General features: G+C 39.0%; 1 long non-coding RNA gene across 1 annotated transcript; it reads right to left on the reverse strand.

The window, feature by feature from the left end:
- Window positions 1–11,723: 11,723 nt before the first annotated feature.
- LOC109996905 (uncharacterized) lies at window positions 11,724–15,414 on the reverse strand. The gene is made up of 3 exons (XR_002278523.2): window positions 14,969–15,414; window positions 13,686–13,802; window positions 11,724–11,763 (listed from the first exon to the last, which is right to left on the reverse strand). It is a non-coding gene; the product is annotated as an uncharacterized lncRNA (long non-coding RNA).
- Between the last annotated feature and the right edge of the window lie 712 nt (window positions 15,415–16,126).

Consider the following 16,126-nt stretch of genomic DNA (forward strand, 5'->3'; position numbering starts at 1 on the left):
GAGCTCCGTCGGTCACACATGGGAGGCCATTGTGAGGGAAAGTCTCCTCAACATGCTACCAAATCAACATTAGTTTCCATCAAATTTTCAGACCTGTGCCTTTATTTTCTTCCTCTCTGCTTCTTACCATGCAGCGCTCCAAATGTGTTTTTGAACCTTTTCCCCCTGCCGAGACGCTCTGAAAACTAGATGTATAAATGTGCAAATATTGTTTGTCAAATGAGCAGCAGCTGAGTTCTAAAAAGGTTACGCAAAAAAATTAAAAACACTCTCTTTAGATCAGTTACGATGTGAGTCTGAGAGTCTGACCTGATCCTGACTGGAGACCGCACTCGGAAAAACATTGTTGTCACTGAAAGAGAGCAAGATTTGGGTAAATACCCACAGAAATGCTTTTCATCTTTTGTTTGACATCTGTGAATAGCTGAAGACAAGAAACAGAAATCAACACAGAGAAGAATATTCTGAAAAATAACAAAGAGAGTCAAGCAGAGATCTCGGTCCATCCCTGCAGCTTTCATTGAGGTCTTGACCTTGTTTATGTTCACGGCCAAATACGTTTTTCTTACTTTTGTCTGTACTCACTAAAAAAAAATATTCTCAGGTATCATCAGCTAAAGCTAAACTGAGCCTTCTTCTTCTCTGGTTTTGAATATTTTCCACTCTCACACTCAGCTACAATCTTGTGATCTTGGTGCCAGAAGTGACCATATTTGGACAAAAGGGGGGTTGATACACATTAAGATGCCTCTTTTCTGAAGGTTGAAGATAACATCAGAAAGTAGCCTTGTCTTAGGGCGCGGTCACACTGGCCATCTGTACCGTGCCGTACTCAAGCACGATTGGCCCCACGCTGACCGGCACCGCCCGCGGTCACACTACACAGGACTATCCGTGCTTAAGCACAAGTACCTCTTGTACATAACGTCTTAATACAACACATGCACGCTTTATGTTATTATGAAGCGTGCTCAGTTTACAAACAGGTGGACGAGAGAGAGAGAGAGAGAGAGAGAGAGAGAGAGAGAGAGAGAGAGAGAGAGAGAGAGAAAAAAAATTCTATTCTCTCTCTAAAAACTATTCTCTGTTTCTTAAATTTACTCCAAATGGGACAATAAATTACTAAATGAACATCCTGGTGTTTCAAAGAATAATTGAAACTCACGCTTGAGACCATAAAACTTGTTTGGAAAATGTTTACTGAGGGAATAAATCACGTCTTCACTACACTTATTCTAGACTTCACATTTGAAATATGCAGTCTACTTTTCTTTTGTAGATTTATGCACAAAGAGTGAGATACAGTTCCCTGAGGAGTTTGGCGAGAAAATATGGATAATAATGGAATTTAACTCTCTTTAGAAATGTATTTAACACCTTGTGTTTGTTGTAATTTGACCGCTGCGACGAGGACCATACACGGGGCCTGCGACGTAACTGCTAAGCTATCGCCGTTCCTTCATGGAAGGATTTTTGCATTTCACAAGTTTTTCTGTGTTTCGCAAATTATTTTTGAGTTTCATGAAATGTTTTTGCGGTTGACCTTGAGGGCCACTGTACCACTGTATCTATTGATTGAGTGTTGAGATCATTGCTCATTAAGTATTCAGATATAGTCGCTGTAAAGCCTCTCTCTGCTCATCTGGTATATTTGGAGTGACACTGTCATTGAATAAGTTTCAGTATATCTCAACCTAATGCTAATTATGGTTCAACTTTATCCATATCGATTCATTGTGTTTAAGCTCATATTCTAGTTATGTTGAAGCAGCTGAGGCTGCAGAGCCAACGACTAAGAATACTTTCCCTTCCCAAAAGAAGCCTTTAGTGTTATAAAACTTTCTTGGACGGAGGAAATCAAATGTTAAAAATGAGGAAAGCAGACACATTTAATGTTTATTTAAGAATAGATGGAAATATGGATCTGCCTGAGACGATGAATGGATAACAGGTCCTGTCTGACCAAGCACGCTGCTGTGTAAAAAACAATGACAGAAGAATACAATGTGATCATGTAGCGGGGCAGGGTGGCTGATTTAAACACAGCGTGCCCTGCAGCAGCCGTGGTATGATAAACTGTGAATCGACTGTGACACAATTATGCTGTTTATTTGCATTTAGATAGTTTTATCTGCTCTGCAAAGTTGATTTGGACATGTTCGGCTTGTCTTCACAAGAAGAGCATTAAAGGACATTTCCACATCGTGTGAAAGAAGAAGATAAGGATTCTATGCAGAATTATGCAAAGATATAGCAGGTGTAGTAGGATTAACAAAGGGGAGCGTGGTGCTCGATGCAAATTAAGAAGAAAAAAAACTCGATTCTGAAGCATCAGCATCCATTAGAGGTGAGCTTTAACAAGATAACACACTCTCAGATCAATGCTGGAGAAGAACAGATAGTTAAGGTGTCACTCCTCAATAAAAAAACAAAAACAAAGCAGCTCTCTCTCTCTCTCTTCACATTCACATAAAGGTGAAAAACAATAAACTGGACCATTGATCCTGAGGAAAAATCGTCCTAATGCGGGAATCTGGTTGGTCCGAGTGCAATATTTAAGTTGAATTATAAGCGAAAACCAATCACTGCTCCTTGCACAATTATATCACATCCAGTTTAACACTGACTGATTCAATGGATATGTGGATCAAGGTTATCAAATTGAGTTGGCATTTTAGCTGCCGCCATGTTTGTTTTTTCTGTGAACAAAGTCCTACAAGTTTAGCCATAGCTAAATCAGTAGCTTGCTGATTAACCAGTTAACCACCAGATTTCTGAAGAATATACATTTTTGGTGGCAACCCACGTGGTTTAATTATTGGACTAGATATGCAAATAAGATGTCCCTTTGTGCTCTCTGTATGTGTATCAATATATATGAATGTTTGTTTTTCTAAAAGGAAGCACATACTTCTTTTATACTTTCTGTTATAAGTACAATAAACTGAGCGTTAAACCTTACTCTTTGTATTCAATAAAACACAATAAAAAAAAAGTCAAATGGCGCCAACAACATAAATATGGCCAAGAGATTCTGAAGTTACACTTATCTGACATATTTGATTGATATAATTCAAAAGGGTCAATTCGTCATGAAAGAGAAATTCCCCCAAAGAGACCTCAAATGTTTTTGAAAACAGTCTTGTTGAAATCATACGAAAAATATGGGCATTTTTTTTAATATGGGACTAAATGTGTTTTGACTGTCTTTTGGAGTCAGCCTCTAGAGGTAGCTAGAGGAACTGCAGTTTCTGTCCCTTCTGTATTGGCTTCACTTTTTTTCAGCCCCACTCCTCAATGCTGACGTTCAGGTTTGTGAAAATGAAACAAACCAGCTGAACAAAGGCTTCTGCTGAGACATCAGAGGGCTCAGAGATATGATGACGTCAAAACATCAGCTATGCGTACCAGCTGCATGAAGCCCATTTATCCGCCACCCTCAAGTCCTCGTCACAGCCTTCCGCCTCATTAATGATGTCAAAGTATGGATAACAGTGTGATTATTCCAGCCTGGCCGGACTGCTCTTTAGCGCCTGCGTGTCACATCTTAAATGACTCTTGATTGCAGGGATTTAGCCTGAAGGGGACAAAAAGCACATCGCCTTTGTGGACTTTTATTATCATGTCAGAAGAGAGGGAGGAAAGAAAGGCCGCGTGCTATTCATCGGGGGGGCATTCAGACAAAGCGTATTTAACCACAAAAGAGGGAAGAGAGGAACCAGGCAAATAAGGACGGGGTAAAAAAATTCTCCCGCCTTGACAGACTTAAGTAGCCTATTACATGATGGCAAGGCTTTCATCTATTACTTCAAGGAGGCAGAGAAGATAATCACCACTGTTATTCCCCATCTGATGTGCCCCAAGCCACCTATTACCCTGTGGCCTGCAGCACTCTCTGCTGAATACAGAGAGGGGAAAAAAAGAGAGCAAGAGGAGGGGGCTCAGGCTCTATACAGAGGGATGTGGAGGTTTTTTAAAGCAAAAGAAAATGTTTTTTTGTTTTTGTCTGAAAAGATTTTTGTCTCGGGGGCTTTTCTTTTTTTGTTTTGCAAAAATGAAACCCTAAAACTTTAGCTACCAAAGCAGTCATCTGACAGTTTTTAAAGTCTGCAATATAATAACTTTATGGAAATAAAAGTAATGTAGGTGTATATTTAACGCTTACTTTATTATTCTATATCACTATTCTATGGTGATTTAAAAAACACAGCTTTGAGGTTTTAGTTTTTCTACCTCGAACTGCAAAAACATTACAGACCATATTACGAAGCCTCTTGGAAATTTAGCATTAAATAGTAAATAATGAAAAGTTAAACAAAGTGAAAGTCAAATTTGACATCCATAATATCTAGAAAAACTGCTTTTTGCCAGGTGAACCCTTTCTAAAAATGTTCAGGGCATGACGGATCACGTTTTGATTGACATTTACTTATTTTGAGGTGTTTTGTCTTTTTGTTAATTGTCCATACATTTGTTTTACAGTGCACTGAATAAGGACGTTCTGATTGTTTCTCCTCTTAAGACAAGGTTAGAATTCATTTATTTTTTTATTTTTCAATTTCAGTTGTTGATAATCTAATACATCTATCACCATTATAATTACAATTTGGTTCCGATGTCTACTTTTAACCTTTCTGTGGAAATTGCATCATCAATCCATCATTACAGATCCATTTACTCTCATAGTTTGCTTTTATTACAGTAATTATCTGCAGATAATATACAGCAATTCTATATGTTATTACACTCTGGTCGTTTAATAGTAAAAATGACCATCAGAGCTTCCCAGCTGTCACCTGAAATCTCTACATCTCCCTGATGCTGCCTCATCATCATCCTCCATTACCACCTTTTCACCTGGATGGATGTTAATTAGGTTAATGAGAGCGGGCCGTCCTCGCCGTCGTCCTGCTATGCTGTTTTGTCCCCTATCCGCCGCTCCAGCCCTCGTTCCAAAGACTCCGAGATATGAGAGAAGGATCATTTATTGGGTCATTAGTTCTACTAATCAGCTTTCTAATTACAGGCCATTACATTTGGGTGTCTGATGTATCCGCTCTCCACAGGACCTCGGACATGATGCTCTCTGACACTCTGTCTCCCACAAACAAGCAGCTGCCCGGCGGCTGAACATCCGAGGCGTTAACCTCTGGATGCGTTCTGTTTTTAGACAAATGGATCTCAGCATGCGTTCACATCAGGCATGATTGGGTTATTTGTTTTTTTTTTAACTTTGTATGGAGTTAAACTTTGCACTTAAACTTCTGAAAATGAAAAGTCTGACTCATCTGTCAAACGCAAACTGCAGGACTACTTATTAGAAATTTGAACAAAGTGCGACGCAGTGGGCGAGGTGTTACATCTGGAACCTAAAAAGTAATTTCCAGTGGTGTTGCATTTTTTTGTAAAAGCTTTATGAGAGCAAAAGCACTTATTCAGTATCAGCATGGGCTTCAAAAATGATATCAAAGCTTACAATCTCCTACAAATCAGATCTGGTTCTTGTCAAAATCAAATCATAGTCTTGCATGAAAGCTCAGGAAAAAGGCATTAAATGGACGATGAGTTTGAAATATATTGACACACATAAATATTTGACATCACATAAAGGCTGGAGGATGTATGGGATGGATTCCATTTACTTCTGAACAACATACATTTATTTGCAAACTCTTAAAGGCTTTATATGGGATTTTTTGATCCAGCAGATGTCGCCCTTGAGCACCAGCATGAAACCAAAACAACTTGCGCTGCATTGTTGTGTTAGCATGCTAATGCTAGCGATCTTTATTATGCTGGTATCTTCACACTGCATGTAAATTTACCTGAAATGAGCGTGATCTAGAAACACAGTTAAGCAGTGAGTACAGTATGTTATTCTTCTTTTCTCTAGTCCCTCAATTAAACAACTTTTATACACGAGGGGAGGAGTCAGCCGGCTGTCCTGGCGATGTAAACAAAGTGAAGATAGGACTCTGAAAACTCTGAAAACATCACAGACAGTGGGACTCGGGTGTTACACCCATTGTAGACAGTCATGACTCACAGAGTTATTTTCAGAGGAGATACTTGATTTCTATTATATTTAAGTGTGAAAAATCACATATAAAGACTTTAAACAATATAAAAGCTAAGTTGCAATATTTTAATCATGTTGCAATATACTTCAAAAATATAAATCAGTAGGCTTGAATTTAATCCTGCTCATCTTTGCTGTTTATGTTATGTAACTGTGTCCCTACCTGCACACCTGTAGCTTTACTCATGTGTAGCTCCAGGCTCAGTTTGCCTCATTTTTAATAAATGTTGTTTTATTCAGTTAAATCTGGATCCAAACATGTGTAAGTGAAAAACTTGATAAGATATTATTAAAAACATCCGTTTGCAAAATGTTAACCTCTGCGCCACATTTCCATTTAAAGGTACTCTGAAGAGAATGACTTTCTATACACTCTGCTGGATTAGAGCTCAAACAAGATGCTCCAAACCTGGACAGAACTTAATATCCACGAGAGTCTCTGAGCACCTTTATGTGTTTTCCATTTAAAACCTGAAACCTGATCAATTAGTCAGCTTTCTTTTCATTGAGTTGTGAGATGGAGGAGTCACACAAACGTTTGCCTGTATCTTACAAAAGGATTATTATTCTGGTAAATGGAAAGTGGATTTACTCAAGTACTGAAGTTAAGTACCAATTTGAGGCGTAATGCTCCGGTGCTTCACTTTTTATATCCCATATTGAAACACAACGGGATGAAAGCATGTAATACACAATTACAAATTTCACAACCAAAGAGTGCAGGATGGAAAACGGGCAAAATTATATTCTTATTCAAAACATTTTAATGGAAATACATCAATTATAAAAATAATAATATATGTAATATGTAAGGACTCGGGTTGGAAGAGGGCCACCAGTTCAAGTCCAGGTACGGGCCAAAGTACGGAATTGAATCTAGATTGCTGTGGAGACATGATCATGTTCTTTTCCTGAGCACTGCAAGTCATCAAACCCCAAAACAGCTTAGGCGCTCTTTCATTTGCAGCCCCTCACACTGATATACAGTAGGTGCATGTCCATAGCATCCTGTGTGTGCACATTTGAAAAACAGAGTTTTAAAATCAGATTTCCACTCCGGGAAATCTTCTTACACACAAATAATTCTATTTGATGAAAGGTCTATTGCAATTAGTGGAAAAAAATGTAAGAGAGACAATTAGACTGCAAACCATAAATTCATACTAATGACAATCTTATTTTTATTTATTTGTAAATTTTATTTCATTCAAACAAACGATAAAGTTAAGAAAAACAAACACAAAATGTCAAATTTTGAATGAAAATGAGCAGAAAGATGACTAATCTTATAATACCTGCCCCTCTTTCATAAAGCATTAATTAAAACAAAACAAAACACTTAATTCAAAAACAATTAAAGGTAGAATAAATTGGCAGCAGGCAAACACATCTTCAACATGTTAAGGTTTCAGTTTAAGTCAAACCCCAAAGCAGAGACTGACACAAGTAGACAATGTAAAAAAAAAACCTGTTTAATGTTCAAAGAGACCAGGCAGTGAAGGCAGGGAGCTGGCAGGCCAGAAAAAAAAACCCACAAGGTGATGCAGGAAACTCAACTGGAGAACAGCGAGGCACACCGGAGTACCTGAGCACGAGAAAACACAGGTAAGAACAAAAAAAAACATCCAGAGCACAAAAATAGACTGCGAAATAAGCAGCTCAATAATTCACAGGAACTATCACTTGGAGACACGGCCGAACAATACGGGATCTGGCAGAGTAGTGGAGTGAAGACCAGGCTTTTATAGACAAGATGATAGTTGAGTGGAGGCCTCGTCTGCTGCTGAGTGGAGAAGCCTGCCACACCCACTGCCACTCACATGCCTGCAGCAGGAGAAAGGAAACAGAAAGGGGAGGGGGAGAAAGAGAAGGAGAGAGAGAAGAAATACAAAAAAGCCCTACAGCAAAACCAAAACCAAACAGAATCATCACACAACAACTATTAAAAAAAACATGTTTTTTTTTAACTTGTAGTGCTTTCAAACTTGCACAAAACTCCTAAAAAAAAACTACTGATGTTTTCAAGTGAGCTGCATGTTTGAACGCAAACATCTGAATTGTTTAAACTGTCTCACTTCAGTGTTTTTCTCCTGCCAGCCCCCCCATGTTATCTTTTTTTTTTTTGCATGAAGTCTGAGTGAGCTGATGAGAGAACACAGCAGAATTCACCTTGAGCGAGTGGGTGGGTGGGTATGTTTATTCCCTGTGAGCAGGGCACCGCCATAGACATTTTGTTTGCCAAGCACAGAAACAAATCTGAATAAATTCTGCACACAAAATGGGACAACTTCTTGTTACCATTTAAAAAAAATGTGGTCAGCCCAGAGTGAAACAATCATTTTCACCTTCATTCCTTTAAAAGTCAGTATCAGCCTTTCAAGAGCGAAACAATCCCCAAATGCAAGGCATTATGGGTAGCAGGAGATGAGCCCTGACATCTAAAGGGTGAGAGGGTTTTACCTGTCAGGGCTCTAAGGGTTCTAGAGCATCTTTTCTGATAATCATCTTTTAAATCTCCCCTGAGATGTGACTTTTATCCAAAGAATTTAAGTTTTATGTTTCATATCAGAGTTGGAAAGTTGTAGCAGACGAGTCCGTCATACTTTACAAACGTACAGAGAGTGGCATTAATCCGATTCCTGTCGGCGACCCCCTGCAGGTTAAGTCCCCAACCTGGAGGGATGACGGATGATCAGGACTCCAATTAAAGAGTTTCTCAGGAGTATGAGAGACTTTACTTTGGAAGTTATGAGCGTTTGTTAAATGTTGTTGATCTAAGTCAGATCCATCATTTAGTTTGGTTTGAAAATGGATGTTTTTAGTTTGGGTTTAGAAATATGTCTTGTGATTTTTTAATAGTATCCATAAGAAATCTAGCGCTATAGTCAGAATGTTGAATATTATTTTGTGATTTTAGATCTTGATATTTACGAAAGCCTTAATTGGACATGCATCCATACATTTTATTCTCTCCATTATCCCTTGAAAAAGAGTAATTAGGGTCAAAACTCTCCAAAATGTACACATGCATCAGGTCAGTATTGGTTTTGCGTCACACCCTAGAGCGCTCCCTTGACATGACATTTTCAAAAAGGGGTCAAAAATGAAGTAACTTTGACTGAAATGTTTTGACATTAGGTGTGCTTATAAATCATATTAAGACCTACAGAAAATCCTCTCGCACCCTGATCCAAAACCCAACAGAGTCAACCATTTCTAGTTGATTTTCAAAGAAAGGCGTTAGTGTGCCCATCATCACTTTCTATATTCAGTTGTTTCAATCAATCAACTTCAAATTTGCTCATTATATTGAAGACACTTAAAGGATGAATATTTATCAAAAGCTTGAGTTTTGTCAATAGGCATTGTTACACAAAACAACTCACGCTGCATTGTTGTGTTAGCATGCTAATGCTAGCGATCTTTATTATGCTGGTATCTTCACACTGCATGTAAATTTAGCTGAAATGAGCGTGATCTAGAAACACAGTTAAGCAGTGAGTACAGTATGTTATTCTTCTTTTCTCTAGTCCCTCAATTAAACAACTTTTATACACGAGGGGAGGAGTCAGCCAGCCGTCCGGGCGATGTAAACAAAGTGAAGATAGGACTCTGAAAACTCTGAAAACATCACAGACAGTGGGACTCGGGTGTTACACCCATTGTAGACAGTCATGACTCACATTTTCAGAGAATAGACTTGATTTCTATTATATTTAAGTGTGAAAAATCACATAAAGCCTTTAAAGTAACTGTTTTCTGGTCTCCTTCCACTTTAGCCATTGTGTTTATTTGTGACAGTAAGGAGGCCATAACAGGCATGGAGTTTGATTGGGATCAAAGCACTGCTTGTCTTGCGTCAGACCCAACATGCATAAAGGTACTGTACAAGCTCCCATTCATCGCTGATTGAGACTTTATTTCTGGCCACCAGGTCACTTCTCTCATCATTTATAAGAACTTCACTGCTGCGACTGGGCCTTTATTTACATTTTCAATGTCCTATTTTCACAGTGTGCATCATAGGCCAGTTAAAGTATAAAGTATACAGGTGAAGATTATTACTTACATATTATTGACAATAATATTATCGATATTATTGATGATGATGATGGTAATGACGATGGTTTTTGTTTGATAATGACGACTTATAAGATGGTTTCTATACTGATTAGAGCTCTCAAGAACTGCCCTCAATGTTGTGCTTTGCCTCTGGTCACTTCCTGTCAGCACCTGTGTGTCCAATCAGACTCAAAGCTGATCGTTTGCTCTTACTGACATTGTTCCCTTTTTTCTAGATCCTTGCTTATGTTGTTCTTACTCTCTGATGTACGTCGCTTTGGATAAAAGCGTCTGCTAAGTGAACTGTAGAATTGTAGAATAGTAGAACTTACATAGAGGACATTACTCACTCGTGTGCAGGACAGGATGTTTGTCCTTGGAGTCCACCAAAATCTCCCATACAGTAGCAAAACCCAATTATAATGGATTATAAAATAGATGTCTTTTCCATCAAGGGCATCGTGCATTCTTCATTTATTCTATCTGCAAGGTTTAAGAAAATATACAACAATAAATCTGTATTTTAGAAAAAAAGAGACAGAAAGTGCATTATGTCCAATAAGTTTTTTAAAGATTGTTTGGATGACAGCTGCGGCACCATTATGATGTCATTGTATATATTTATTTTCCTTTAAAAAAAAAAAACAGTTTACAGGAAAAACTCAGAACAGTTTGAAGGTCATCTGCAGAGACAGATTGTCCAACTGTTTGTTCACTGATTTTCTATTCAGAGTAGAGCTACACAGCAGATGCTCGCAGAGCTTTCTTTACAAATATGCAACAATAAAAAATGTTGTTTTTTTTGTTTATGCACTGACCAAGGTGAATGCATGCAAACAAAATACACAAAGGGACCATAAGATGCAATTATTCTTTGCACCCACGTATGCAGTCCTCCTTTTTTGTACAGTTCTATTTTCTTCTGACCCTGCAGGACTCGTCTGCAGTGCTGAACGACAGCAGATGGGATGGAGGTGAGCGGCTGTGACTCAGAGGCTGACAGGCGCTCTTATCGTCCCCGCGATCCTATTACAATTAGAGGATACTCAACAATGTCAATATAATTAATTCAATTATTAGAAAGCCTGAAGCGTAACGGGGAGGCTGTGAAAATGACAAAGACCTGCAGAATGAGGGGTGTGCTTGCACGCCACGCTCAGAGAGCCGCAGGGTGTTTTTCTTTTGAAATCCAGTGATATTTTGAGAAGTTTCCCTACAGGTTGACTGTGACTTAAATGCCAGGAGAGGAGTCGTCTCAGGGGAGAAGACAGCCAGGGAGCAGCTTTTGAATTTATAATTAAACGAGTGTGCTTTCGGGTACGGTAGTCATGGAGGCCTTTAGAAATCATTTTCAACCTAAAGTTTATCGTTGGAGCTGATTTGAATTAGTTTTTTATTATTTTTGGCGTCAAAAAACAAGATGCTTCCCTGCCTTGCACGGACACATAACAGAAAGCAGTCCCTGCAAATAAAGGTATAATTATATTCTGCATTATAGTATAAAGATTCTCTGGTTGACACAGAGGTATGAATCATAGGTGTCGATGGGTTTTTCACATTCCTCTTACCTTCCAGTCACCATCCATCTTTCTCGACACGCCCATTCATCCGTACATCCATTTCTGTGAAGGTGAAACAAAAGAGGGAACATACTGAAACATTGCACATCAAACATCAACAGGATTTTGATCCAAAATTCAAGCTTCAATCGTGACACTCGTTAAAAGGGTTTAATATAATTAAGCAATAAAGGGATGACATTTTTAAGCAAAAGCTCAAATCTCAACTTCATCGGGACAGTATTGTCATGATTCAGTCTTTAGTTTGTATTCTGTCTATTTCAAAGTTTAGGTTTCCTTGTGGTTCTTTATCCTAGAGTTGCTTGTTTCCCTTTGTGTGTTTTTGTCTTAATGTTTCATAGTTTAGTCTTTAGTGTTTCCTGTGTTATTTTGTAACCTCGTGTTTCTTTATGTTCTAATTGTGCTTTTGTTACATTCTTGAGTTCTGTGTGTCTTCAGTGTTTCATGACTTAGTTTGTAGTTCTCCTCAGTGTTTCTTGTATTTTATTCCTGCCTCTCTTCTGTGTGATTGCCCTGATTGTCCTCACCTGTGTCATTAGGCTCACCTGTGTCTGATTATCCCAGTGTCTATTTAGTCTCTGTGTTTCGTCCCCTCTGTGTCAGTTCATTGTTGTATGTTGGTTCTTCAGATATAAGTTTTGCTCATGTGCCTGTGATTCTTTGTGGCTCCCTTTGTTACCGTTTGGTTTTTGTTGATTAGTAAATCTTGTTTTTGACTTTTTGTTTAAATAAATATTTATAGTTGTTCTGCACTTGGGGTCCTCCTCCCTTGTTTTCCCACAATCGTGACAAATACAATCTCATACTGTCTATCTTCACTCCAACGAGAATCGAAATGATCAGTTCTCTCATTATTGGCCACATCATAACTGAATTATTATATTAGACTTGTTGACTTTAAAGGCTTTCTATGTGATTTTTCACACTTAAATATAATATAAATCAAGTATATCCTCTGAAAATAACTCTGTGAGTCATGACTGTCTACAATGGGTGTAACACTCGAGTCCCACTGTCTGTGATGTTTTCAGAGTTTTCAGAGTCCTATCTTCAGTTTGTTTACATCGCCAGGACGGCCGGCTGACTCCTCCCCTCATGTATAAAAGTAGTTTAATTGAGGGACTAGAGAAAAGAAGAATAACATACTGTACTCACTGCTTAACTGTGTTTCTAGATCACGCTCATTTCAGGTAAATTTACATGCAGTGTGAAGATACCAGCATAATAAAGATCGCTAGCATTAGCATGCTAACACAACAATGCAGCGCGAGTTGTTTTGGTTTCATGCTGGAGCTCAAGGGCGACATCTGCTGGATCAAAGAAACGCATATAAAGCCTTTAACGGCTATAAACACTGTTATCAGTCTATTGTTTTTACTTCGCTGTTCCTTTTTGAATTACACACTTCTGCAAAAGTCTTTTTCAGGACATTCCTGCCTCCACTGGATCTGACAGCTTATCAGATACTGGATACTGTGTTCAATTTATGAAATAATGCCAACAGTTTGCGTATCCTTACAGCCGACTTCACTGTATTGACGAGCAGTTAATAAAAGATTAAATAAAGTATGTGTCTGTAATGAAGCTGTCACGTCTGTCCTCTTTCTCAACACAACGCAGCGATAAATAAAAATAAACCATGATTAACAGAAGGAGGTGTTAATTAGCTTAGAAGGCGGTGGTCCTTTGAAAACACTTCCAGTCTTCCCTTCTCAGTTCTTTTCGGATAAACTTCACACAGACCTTGATGCGAAAGCGAGAAGATTTTAAGGTTCAGATGCCTTTAAGTCTTCATCAGAATCAGAATCGGGTTTTATTGCCAAGTACATTTACAGATACAACGAATTTGACTTGGTGTATTGGTGCTAAACAATCAACAAGGAAATAAAGCAGAACTAGCAACATAGTACAGTATGAGAAGCTATTACAAGATATAAAATATGATTTAAATGAGGACCACAAACCTTTCAGAACAATGGTCCAAAAAACTGACAAGAGAATGATGATCCAACATGAGTTTTTAATGGAGCCTCTCAGGTGCTCATCATTCAGTTGCTGGGTAAAGCAGGTGAGGTGATTACCTAGAGGAACAAATCAAAAAGGAGTGAGGTCTCATGCTGTCAGCCATGTAACAGACACAATGAGGAAAAAATATTACAGTGGAAGAAGAAAATACTCCACATACTCCATGATATCATTTATTCACATGAATCTCAATCAATACCAGAAGCATCAGCTACAGTAAAGACTGCAGTCTGCAGTGATGTGGGTGTTCAAATCTGTGTTTTTTCCCGTACAGTATAGCACATATCTCACTTCCATATCGAGTCATTTAGGAAGGATATGGGACTGCTGCCAGGGCACGGCATCAAACGTGTCAATCCAGCAGGAAATAAAGAGGGGAACGAGATGCTGCGTGCTCTCATGCATATTCAACATGTTTATTGTGGAAATGTGTGTATTGATCAGTCTGCCTGACCTCCCTGAGCCTCCCCCCCCCCCCACACACACACACACACACACACGGCTCGGCTCGCAGATTATGCTTTGGAAATCAGAACAGGACCTCGTTCGCCCCATGCAGCGCTGCCTTTTTTTTTCATCCCTGAGGCAAATCTCAACTCCCACCACCGGCTTAACGACGAGGACCTTCCTTCCTTAGCACGAGCAACTAAAACCTTTGTGTTTCAGGGCGCTAATCGACAAGGGGTGGTGCCAAATCAGGTCGCGGCGGAGGAGACGGTGCATTCACAAAGAATACTGGGAACCATTTCACTTTGTACACGTGCCGAAATAAAAACCGAGAAAAATAAACACCCCCCCCCCTCCTCTGTTGCCAGAGAAGAAAGGATAAAACGCTCCAGAAATCACTGTAAACCGAGATGTTTTACCCGTGAATTATTGTCGGGGCTTATCTGATGGTGAATACGTGCTTCAGCCGAGGAGAGCTGACTGAGGTGGCATTCTCGATTCATGCATAATCTGTCCTCTCTGCATTGGCTTTACCCTCGCTGAAGGAGAGCACAGAGAGCACAATATTCCCGGGAATTAACACCAATGCATGCAATTTATGATGCTTGCATCCCAAAAAAAAACTGCAGGATAAACAATGGTTGGAAGGTAGAGCGTTTTTTGCAGAAGCTAGTAATTCCAGCATTCGCAACAGTTTTGGGATGTTTGAGCGGATATGGGACGAGCTTTAAGGGTGGAAGAGGAACCTGTTTTTACTACGTTCATCTCGACTTACCTTTCAGCAGAATCATGATCTTGTTAGTTCCATCATGCTGATGTTCTGTGCGCCCCTCCACCTCCCCAACAACCGCCAGTCTTTGCAGAATCATCATCCATCGATTCCAGAGGTGTCAAGTAACAAAGTACAAATACTTCGTTACCTTACTTAAGTAGAAATTTTGGGTATCTATACTTTACTGGAGTAATTCTTTTTCAGCCGATTTTTAACTTCTACTCCTTACATTTTAAAAATAGCCTCGTTACTCCTATTTCATTCCGGCTTATTTTCATTCCGACATGCCATTGTTAAAAAAAAAAAAAAAAAAAACCTATCCAGATAAATCGTGCCAACTAGGTAGAGTGAATTTGACCATGCAAGGGTAATTGTTACTAAGCCTACCCTGGGGTACACCAATGTTCTTGTCCAGTTTTGTTATCTTACATCCGTTGCCCTCACAGATTCCTGCAGCCAAGCTTGGATGAACATTTACATTCCAATAAAGACTATTGATAACATGCCTCTGAAGTTTGACTTTTTGTACCATTACAATACTTATAGACGACTAGTCATCATATCTTCCGCTCCATGAAACACATGTTAATGCTCAGTAGTTCACATATATGGTCCTTTAATGTATTTGCATTCTACTAAAATGCGTTAATTTCCAATGGGCATAAATGCGGCTGAAACAGTTGCATCCCAAATGTTTCAACATTAACATTTTAATATAACATTATAGTCATTATGGCCTTTAGAAAAATGTTTTTTTGGGGAGGTGGGGTAGTGCACTATAGACCCCTGTGGTGCGGCCTAAGCTTTTGTCCTTAATGGCATTTTTTTCCCCTTACATTACTTTTACTTTTATACTTTAAGTAGTTTTGAAACCAGTACTTTTACTTGAGTAAAAAGCTTGAGTTGATACTTCAGCTTCTGCAGAAGTCTTTTTAAACCCTTGAATGTGAATACTTTGGACACCTCTGATGAATTCTTCACCCAACCTGTCTCAACAAGTCATCAGCTTCACTTCCACCCAGTGTCTGGACTCCATGGGGGGATTTATTCTGTCGATGCTCAGAATTGTCATTCTCCCAAATACATCACCCGCCCCATAGAGTCCTAGCGCCAAAGTATTTCTGTCAAGACACATTTCCTTGTTATTCATTGTAATAAATC

The sequence above is a fragment of the Labrus bergylta genome, chromosome 20, assembly GCF_963930695.1.
Source record: "Labrus bergylta chromosome 20, fLabBer1.1, whole genome shotgun sequence".
In the NCBI taxonomy this organism is placed as follows: domain Eukaryota; kingdom Metazoa; phylum Chordata; class Actinopteri; order Labriformes; family Labridae; genus Labrus; species Labrus bergylta.